Here is a 9,610-nt window from a genome sequence, read left to right as displayed (position 1 = left end):
TCTCTGTCTTGGGTTGCACTTAAGTGGAAATGTATTTTGCACATACAAATGTTCCTCCAGAGATGACGCAATAAATATTTATGAATAAAGACTTTTGAAAACCCTTTAGGATAAGTCTTTATGGTATTCTCACTCCTTAAAATGGGAAGACCATACCTGCTTGTATATTTGCATAAACCCCCCATTAAAACGCCATTTCAAACCCCCTGACAGACAGCTCTAAGAGTGAGCCCACCCCCAGTTATAAGAGTACATTTGTACAACACTTCAGTGCAGATCTAAGAAGGAATAGTTTGCAATAACATGGAGAAGGGACCCTCTGGCTATTAACATCTGCAGTCTGGCTCTGCTCTGCTACAGCCCAAGGTCTGCATCACATTCCACTACACCTCTAAGTAATCAGGTAATGCCTTTCACACATTTTATTAGGGCAAGTATTATGTTTCAAGTACAAGTGTCTTAAAGGATTTGCTTTATTGTATGTTTTCTTTAGCACATTGCAAAACTTTTAGGCTTGGCAATAAATAATTTTTCCCATTTAATATAAGAGGTATTCTGCCACTATGCTTATTGCTTTGAAACATATTTTCAAATCAGCTGAAAGAAAAAAGACTTGGTTTGTGTTGGGATGGTTGCTTAGAAAATATTTAGTGCAATCATAAAGTACTATACAGCTTAGTATTCTGTAATGAATTAAAGGGGGTTTCACTTTGAGCACAAATTCCCAAATTTCAAAATTGTGACTTTCTTTGGGTTGATTTACTAAAGGCAATAGGCTGTTCACTTTGCAAGGGAATGTTCTCCAGAGCTTACTGAATGCAGTGCAATTTCACTTTGCAAAGAATACCCAATCATTTGCAAGGAAAATGAAAAAAAAAAAACAGCATTTTTGCTTGAAAATAATTGGATGGTGGAAGTCAGCAGAGAGTCACCTCATTCATCAAGCTCTGTGGAAAATTTCCTTGGAAATGGCAACTTTCCTTGCAAAGCTTTTGCCTTTAGTAAATCAACCCTATACATTAATCAACCCTAATTTTTTTAAGACATAGTCTACAAAATACATCACTATCTAATAAAATAAGTTGGAAAATGTTGATCTAGATGAAAGTCAGAACACTGGTAACAAACAAACTAGAAATGCATTCTATGTCAGATTGGTAGGCTTGGAACTCTCCAATATAGCAACTCAGAAATATGGACAGATTTAGGGTTCTTAATAATGATTAATACGTCATCCATCTGCCTTAGAACACCTGGACATCCTGGAGTTACTAAAAGCAAATAGGGGTTGATTTACTAAAGTCAAATAGACTGTTTAATTTGCAAGTACAGTTGCACTCTACAAGGGAATTGTCCCCAGATCTTATTCAATGAGATGAAGCTCTGATGACTTTCATATTGAAATCATGTGCATGCAAAAATGCTGTTTTTTTCTTTGCATGTGATTGGGGTATTCTTTGCAAAGTGAAACTCCACAAAGTTCACTAAGTTCTGGGGAAAATCCCCTTGCACAGTGCAACTTCACTTGTAAATGAACAGTATATTTGCCTTCAGTAAATCAGCAGCATAGACTATTCACTTTGCAAGTGTAGTTGCGCTATGCACAAGAAATACCCCCAGAGCTTAGTAAATGAAGTGCAAGTCAAATTGCTGTTTTTTTTTTTATTTTCCTTGCACGTGATTGGGCATTCTTTGCAAAGTGAAGCTTCATCACATTCACAAAGCTCTGGGGTAATTTTTCTTGTAGAGCGCAAATTTGCTTGAAAAGTAAACTGTCTATATTCCTTTTAATAAATCAAATCAAAAGTATAATTGTTACCTGGAACCAATAGGTATTTATCTTGGGAGAGTGGCTACCTGCAGACACAAGACAGCCTTCCTATAATAAAGTTTGGGGGGGCTGTCATTGCTGACCTCCATCTGAAAGTGCTAATTTCTGGGCTGTGATACTGACCCCTTGGCTTCAGTACTTTCTCAATCACAGACCTAGGACAGGTATGCAGACATGGAAGATCAGAGTAAAGTCAGAAGTTGAGAATCTTCACACAATAAATTGTGTGACTATTTACTCATATCAGTTATCCAATAATGTATAAAGCGAATTGCTGTTCACTCTGAGTATATGAAGTGCTCAAGAGAGATAGGGGTGATTTGCTAAAGGCAAATAGGCTGTTCACTTTGCAATGGAATTTCCCTCAGACCTTAGTGAATAAGGTGAGGCTCTGCTGACTTCCATCATCCAATCATAGACAAATATTTTTTTTCCTTGCATGTGATTGGGGTTTCTTTTCAAAGTGCTTATTTCCACTACATTCACTAAGCTAAGGGAAAATTCACGTGCAAAGTGCAGTCTGTTTGCCTTTAGCAAATCAACCCCTTAGTGGCTGATTTACTAAAGAAATTAAGCATGTTCACATCTCAGTGTGAATTCACTTTGTAACAGAAAGTTCACGAAGCTTAGTGAATGTTGCAAAGGATACCCAAGGAAAATAAAACCAGCATTTTGCTTGCACATGAATGATGGAAGTCAGAAGAGCTTCGCCTCTTTCACTAAGTCAGGTAAAATTCCCTTGCAAATTGAACAAGCTCTACTCCTTTAATAAATCCCATAGCCTATCCATAGACAAAAGACAATGGCTGATGGGCTTGTGACCTTTTCCTTAAGCATGCAATCAGTTAAAGACATCAATTAATTAAAGGCATCAGTTGATGCTTGACCCAAGTAAACATACATATGCTATAGAATGCAATCTTGTAACTGAAGCTATAGAGCAGAGGTCTCCAAATTTCTAAACAAATAACCAAATTACCGTCCTTCAGACTTTAGACGGACCAGACTGTGGTCAGAGTATAAAATACCCTGGAATCCATGAAGTTAAATAATGCTTTAGTCTTGGCTGTTAGTGGAAGTAAAAAGATTACATAATGTCTGTGGTCAGTGGGAGGAGGAATAGTGCCCCATCACTGGCATTAGTGAAAGGAAGAGTGCTCCATCACTGGTATTAGTGGGAGGAATAGTGCTCTATCATTCATCTCAGTGGAAGGAATAGTGCCCCATCTTTGGTATCAGTGGATGAATAGTGCCCCATCATTGGTATTAGTGGGAGGAATAGTGCCCTATCATTGCTAGTAGTGGAACTAATTGTGCCCCCATCACTAGTATTAATGGAAGGAGTAGTGTCCCATCATTGGTATTAGTGGGAGGAATAGTGCCCCATCATTGGTATTAGTGGGAGGAATAGTGCCCTATCATTGCTAGTAGTGGAAGGAATTGTGCCCCCATCACTGGTGTTAATGGAAGGAGTAGTGTCCCATCATTGGTATTAGTGGGAGGAATAGTGCCCCCATCATTGGTATTAATGGAAGGAATAGTGCCCCATCATTGGTGTTAGTGGGAGGAATAGTGCCCTATCATTGCTAGTAGTGGAACGAATTGTGCCCCCATCATTGGTATTAATGGAAGGAGTAGTGTCCCATCATTGGTATTAGTGGGAGGAATAGTGCCCCCATCATTGGTATTAATGGAAGGAGTAGTGTGCCATCATTGGTATTAGTAGGAGGAATAGTGCCCCCATCATTGGTGTTAATGGAAGGAATAGTGCCCCATCATTGGTGTTAGTGTGAAGGAATAGTACTTCTCCTCTGGTATTAGTGGTGTCAGTGGGAGGCATAGCACTCATCACTGTTGTCAGTGAAAGGACTAATGCCTCATCAATTGTGTCAGTGGAAGGAATAGTGCCCCATCATTGGTGTTATTGCAAAGAAAAGTGCTCCATCATTGGTGTCAGTGGAAGGAATAGTGCCCCTAAATTGGTGTCAGTGGAAGCAATTGTGCCTAATCATTGGTGTGAGTGGAAGGAATAGTGCCCCATCACTGGTGTTAGTGGATGCAAAAGTGCCCCATCATTGGTGTCAGTGGAAGGAATAGTGCCTCCTATCACTTGGTGGAACAGTGTCCCATGAGTCTGACATTCAGAGCACTATATCTAGCTCATGGGCTGCAGTTTTGAGACCACTGTTATAGCTGTATGGACAGATAATATGGGAATGCCTTGAAAACCTAAAATATGATTCCCTTTTCTGTCCCTTTCGTGCAGGCTTCCCCTCCATAGACTCCCAACAGTTACAGTCACAGACTTTACCTGCAGAGCAATTTGCTGATGAAATCTAATATCACAGTATGATCATAAAATAAAGTATTCTTCATAAAAGCCTGGTCATAATTGCCAAATCATCACCCTGCAGGGCATTGCAAACCTAAATATACCTTCACTTCACTAAAAATTATATGAATAATGCCAACATGATGTGTTATATCTTCTGAAAAAAGCATGTTTGCAGCAATACTGCCTGCAGCCTCCTGGCTCTGAGTACATCTGAAATCTGCTCCCAGGAGAGAGGTTGTGTCTTCAACTCAAAAAGGGCCCTCTAGTGGTGGGAGCTCAAGTTAGTGAAGGGCCGCTATCATCAGACAGCGCCCCCTGCTGGTAGTAGCTCAGTTTGGAGAAGGTTGCCATCTCCAGACAGCGCATTCTGGTGGTAGTTGCTTTTTGTATAGCAAGAATGCATGCAAAAACTTGGGGTGGCCATGCTGTTGGAAAACAAATCCATCTTCAGAGATGGTAACCTACTATATTTGCATTTGTCATAGGCTGTGAATAGAAATGCAATTGCCTAAGGTTAATTCACAAAGCTCTCTCACTAGTATAAAGATCCTTTTTCATAAAAAGTTAAAGTTATGTTTAGCTTCAGCTAGTCAAACCAGATTTTCTCACTTTTGAAAATATTAAAGGTCTACTGTGGTGAAAAATATTTTATTTTGGTAATTGTATGTGGTTAATACCTGTAAGGATATAATTCCATATATGAATTAATTATTATTTTACATGGCATTATTTAGTTTTTTTCCTCTACATTAACATTGAGACCAAACTGTCAAGAGCCTAAATTGGGGGGGGGGGGAGGTGCAGCTCAAGGAGCCAGCCAGGTATGTTGTACAGCAAGGAGCATGATGACTGGAGGAGAGAGCAGAGCGACAGAGAGATAATCTTCTCTGTTTACTGTCACGTCACATGGTGGGGGAGGGAGGTGGGGGGTGGGAAGGAAACCTGTAAGAGAATGGGAAACTGCAGCACAAAAAGGTCAGGTCACAGTGTGGCAGCTGTGTAAATCTCAGAAATGGACAAATACGAATCCTTTTGGCAGGCAAACATACTTAATGTATGTTTATGTTTATGTTAATGCTTATTTAATACATTTACTTAATCTATATAGCAGTTTTCCTGGAGCTCAGCGTTAAATAAAATAGATGAACACTTCAGAAGTATTTATCATTTTTCTGCATTGAAAGGGTGCAGTTGTAGTTTAGGTACTGATGTTTTTTAAATGGCAAAGTAATAATCATAATTACTTCATTGTACTTGAAAAAATGTCTTTTTTTATCAATTTTCTTGTCTCCTGAACTATTATCTAAATACCACATTATGGCATTTTAGCTGTCAAAAATGCAAGTGGAAAGGCAGAATAAACACAATACAAAGATGTCTAAAATGACAATTACTGTAAATGCAGGAAAATAAAGTTCATATCTTCACTAATGAGTATAAAATCTTTAAAACTAAGTTTTTGTAATAAAATATTATTATACGTTATTATTATTATGGTTTATTTTAATTGAACAGCTATATAAAAAAACAAAACACACCTCTTGTAGGAGATCAGGGAAAGTTTAGGTAATTTTAGCCAGCACTGGGCTTTTCGCTTACCACTTGCTCTGATCATTGAGTTGATCATTAATAAACAAAATCAGGGCCCATAAGGCAGGAAAGTCTTCTCTATGGACCAAGTGTGCATAGTCACACAAAATATACTTGGCACCTCTGTTTTGTTGTATCCTTCTTTTTTCCCTTTCAATTTCTGCTGGCTGAACAATAAAGTATCAAAGCACTGTTTCTTACAAAAAAATGTAATAGAAAATAGAGAATATTGTATAGTCTCTGTGCATGTTTCCACACGCTTTCTATATACAGTAGGAAAGCATTAGACTATCTACTATGTTTTTTGTTATTATTCATTAAAGCAGTATTAAACCCAAAACCATAAATGTATTATGTTGCAGCTTACTAATCAGATGTGGTGGCTCCATCAGTTTTTTTTTCTTTGGCTTTTTCCATCTGTTTTCACTTGGTGATCTGGCCGGTAACACACCTCCTGTAATAGTAAGACACCACTCTGGATGAATGAGCACAGGAGGCACAGCAGGCAGCTTGGGAGTGTTAAATGTATTTAGATTTAAATACATTAAACAAACTGAAGCCAAACTCCAGCTCACACTTTATAATTAGTTAAATCAAATATTTTATTTCTTTTTGGGATAAAGGTTTTGCATGAATAAATAAAAGCTGATCATTTTAATAACCTTTGCCAGTGTTAAATGGTTTGTCTCGTTCATGCAAACTGATACATTCTGCTGGAGAGCTTGAGCTTCTGAAAACAAAAGACTTGCTGGCTGGATAACCAGATGAAAATAGAAGAGATAAAGCAATTGGCAGCAGCATAGTCAGCTTGCAATGTGCACTCTTTCTGCTGGCCTTTGGGCTACCTGTCAGGTTTATTAGATGCAGGCCACTGGCCAACTGATGGACCATGTGCGGCAGGCTTAGCATTGTCATTCTGCAACAGGAAGAGCTGTTACCGTCAAGATCCTTAGGTAAGAAGCTTTGCAACAGATTCACAAAAATGATTTGTCTAGATAAACTGTATAAAGTGAAACACAATGCCAAACATACAGAAAATAGATTTAGGGCTTGTACACAGCTATAAAAATGGGATATTAGATATACAGACCTCAGATGCAGACTGGACCTAAGTGTCCTTGCTCAGGACCACTTAATAGAGGTGCACAGACAGGTCATTTTTTATATGATTAATTGTCAGAACATGCTGTAGTCACTTCTGCAGTGACTACTGAGCCCTGAGAGGTTGTGTATGGGGCAATTTGACCCACTGACAGTTGAGTCCAATCTTTATCTGAGGTCTGTATACTAATTGACCTATTTGCAGGGTGGGGAATCCAAGAATAAATGATGAGCGCAAGACAAAAAAGGAAAAAGTAAAGCAGCTGGCACAACGTGGCAAATCCTCTGTCTCCTCTAAAACAAAACACTATAATATCAATGTGCAGCGCTAATAAAAATGTGTGTTATAATCAATGATGACCGGTGTGATAGTAAAAGAGAAATGAAACATCATAAAAAAAAAATCGAGAATAGTGAATATTCCAATGAAGAAACAAAATGGACGATATAACAAATAATAAAAGAAAATATATAAGTCCTCTAAATATCATATTAGTCCCAAAAAGAGTGATGTGATCAAATCAACAAAATGTAATGACTGCTGTGATTTCTGCACTGCACCTCCACCATAATGCACTCACCAGAAGTAAGTAGCAAGTAAGCCCAGAGAGGAATGACACTAAGGGGTGTTCCTGCTTGTTCCTCCTGCCGGTGACCCAGTTGAAGGTGGGATCTCTCCAGAAGCCAGTGATACACCAAATGAACAATCAAAAGTAGAGTAGCTAAGTCTCCATCTCCAGCCCACGGTGAACCAAGGAAAGGGATTCCTCCTAGAGGGCAAGCTCATAGACCGAGCCCAGAGACAGTATCATATAGTGTAGTATGTTTTATTAAAAAAATATCAACCACGTGCAGCATCAAATCATCAATGGATAAAAAACACAAAGATGGCCGCCAGACCATCACGTGGATGCGGCAGCGTGATGTCAGCACGTAGACCTTGTTTGAATCCGTTTGAAAATGTTTAGTTTGAAATACAACTACCAATTAGTGCACAAAGGTCTTCATATTGCAGGTTTTAATGAGATTTGTTAAATAAAATTTGTATGATTTTTATCATTTGTGTACTGATATCTATGCCTTAACCTCCCTGCCGGTATTCCCGAGTGTAGCTCGGGGTAAAGTTTCAGTACCACAAGCGGTAACCCCGAGCTACACTGGGGCTTACCATGCGGCGCTGCTCCGCGATCCCTCGATCACTTACCTTGTCCTGCGCTCCCTCGATGTCCCCGGCAATGTAATCCGGCGGATGCTGGCATCTGTCATCTGGGTTCTGTCCCCTGCGAGCGTCGGGATGTACGGGGGACAGAACGGTGGGAAATTTGAAAATGACAAAAAGTGACATTCACTAAAATCACTAAAATAACATAGTAAAACATTACTGTATCAAACCATTTCACATACATTTTGTCCCGAGTGCTTTGTCCTGTGCCCTGCCTGCATTTTTACTGTTCTTTCTGCCTGGAAACTGAGAAATGTCCATGGCATCCAAAAAGCGCCCCTTTAGGTCAAAACCGGTTTTAGACCAGCTAGAGAACAGCGATAGTAAATCAGAACCACTTGCAGAATTGAGTGATAATGATTCGTGGGGAAATTCGTCATCAGACGATTTTGCGACTTTGTTCAGTGATGTGCGAACTTGGCGCTATATTTCAAATTTCAGTGTTTTTGGTTTGATTATATTATTGAATTAAGTTTATTATTATATTATTATTTTTTATGATTATTTATTAAATTATAATTTATGATTTCGTGTTTCAAGTTTTATCCTACCCGGGATGTTTACTAGACTCTTGTTTGGACAGATTTCAGTGAGTTATTCCTAAAAATTACAGGCCTACAATAAAAAAAAATACATATTTCCATGCAAAAAAATGTACCACTTTGAGCACAGAAATATGGACATAATCAGACCGCTAGGGAGGTTAAAAGTCCCATTCCAAAATTATTTTGCTAAATGCTTCATATTACAGGTTCCATAGTAAATCTAAAACAGAACAATGTGCACTCTGTTTTTGGATCAATTTACAAAGAGATAAATACCACATACATATTTAAGTTAAAATAACTCATGCAGTATTTATCTCAAAAGTAGTCAATTTCCTAAAAACATGCATTATTTACCATTTGCGTTAAATATTTGTTTTGCGATATTTATCACTTAAATTTAGTGTTATTTTTGGCATTGTATTTTCACTAAATGCACACAGAAATATTATGAAACTGTGAAAACATTCTATTGTGCTTTCACTCACAGAACAATCTCTTTCTGATGAAATGTTACAATTTATTTTCATTCTTGATCTCAGGGCTGAACATTTAAACACTGATGTATAGTTTCAGCTTACTGGCCAGTGCAGAGTTCTCTTCATTGTTATTTTGTACATTTCTAAAATAAGGACTGCTTGTACCATGAGATAAATAATGAATGTGTGTCTTTTTTAGTGAATTGACTTTATTGATTTATCTCTTTTTATTGTAGTGTTACCTTTGATACTTTACTTTGATGAATTGACTCTCTTATTATCTCATGCGATAAATAAAAATATGGTATAAAGTGCACTTTATACCATATATCTTATAAAGGGTTGTTACCTTCACCTTGTGTGCTAGCTGCTTTATATTTGCTCCCAGCGCTCGCCTATATACAACAAATAAAAAAAACAAGTCACTGAAAAATGTCACATGACCTTCATCTCGCATGCAAAATCCTTTAGTGAATTGACCACAAAGTGTATTCCACAAAAATAAAT

General features: G+C 38.0%; 1 protein-coding gene across 1 annotated transcript in view; it reads left to right on the top strand.

Moving 5' to 3' along the window:
- Positions 1-250: 250 nt before the first annotated feature.
- The window catches only part of COL28A1 (collagen type XXVIII alpha 1 chain), a 112,994-nt gene continuing 103,634 nt past the window's right edge, over positions 251-9,610 (top strand). Inside the window, exon 1 of the mRNA XM_089660420.1 lies at positions 251-403. The gene's annotated coding sequence lies outside the window, so the exon portion shown is untranslated. The remainder of the gene's footprint in view (positions 404-9,610) is intronic.

The sequence above is a fragment of the Staurois parvus genome, unplaced genomic scaffold (assembly GCF_062004578.1).
Source record: "Staurois parvus isolate SC_StPar_1 unplaced genomic scaffold, SC_StPar_1.0 ptg000031l, whole genome shotgun sequence".
Lineage (NCBI taxonomy): Eukaryota > Metazoa > Chordata > Amphibia > Anura > Ranidae > Staurois > Staurois parvus.
This window is presented reverse-complemented; position numbering and strand designations above follow the sequence as displayed.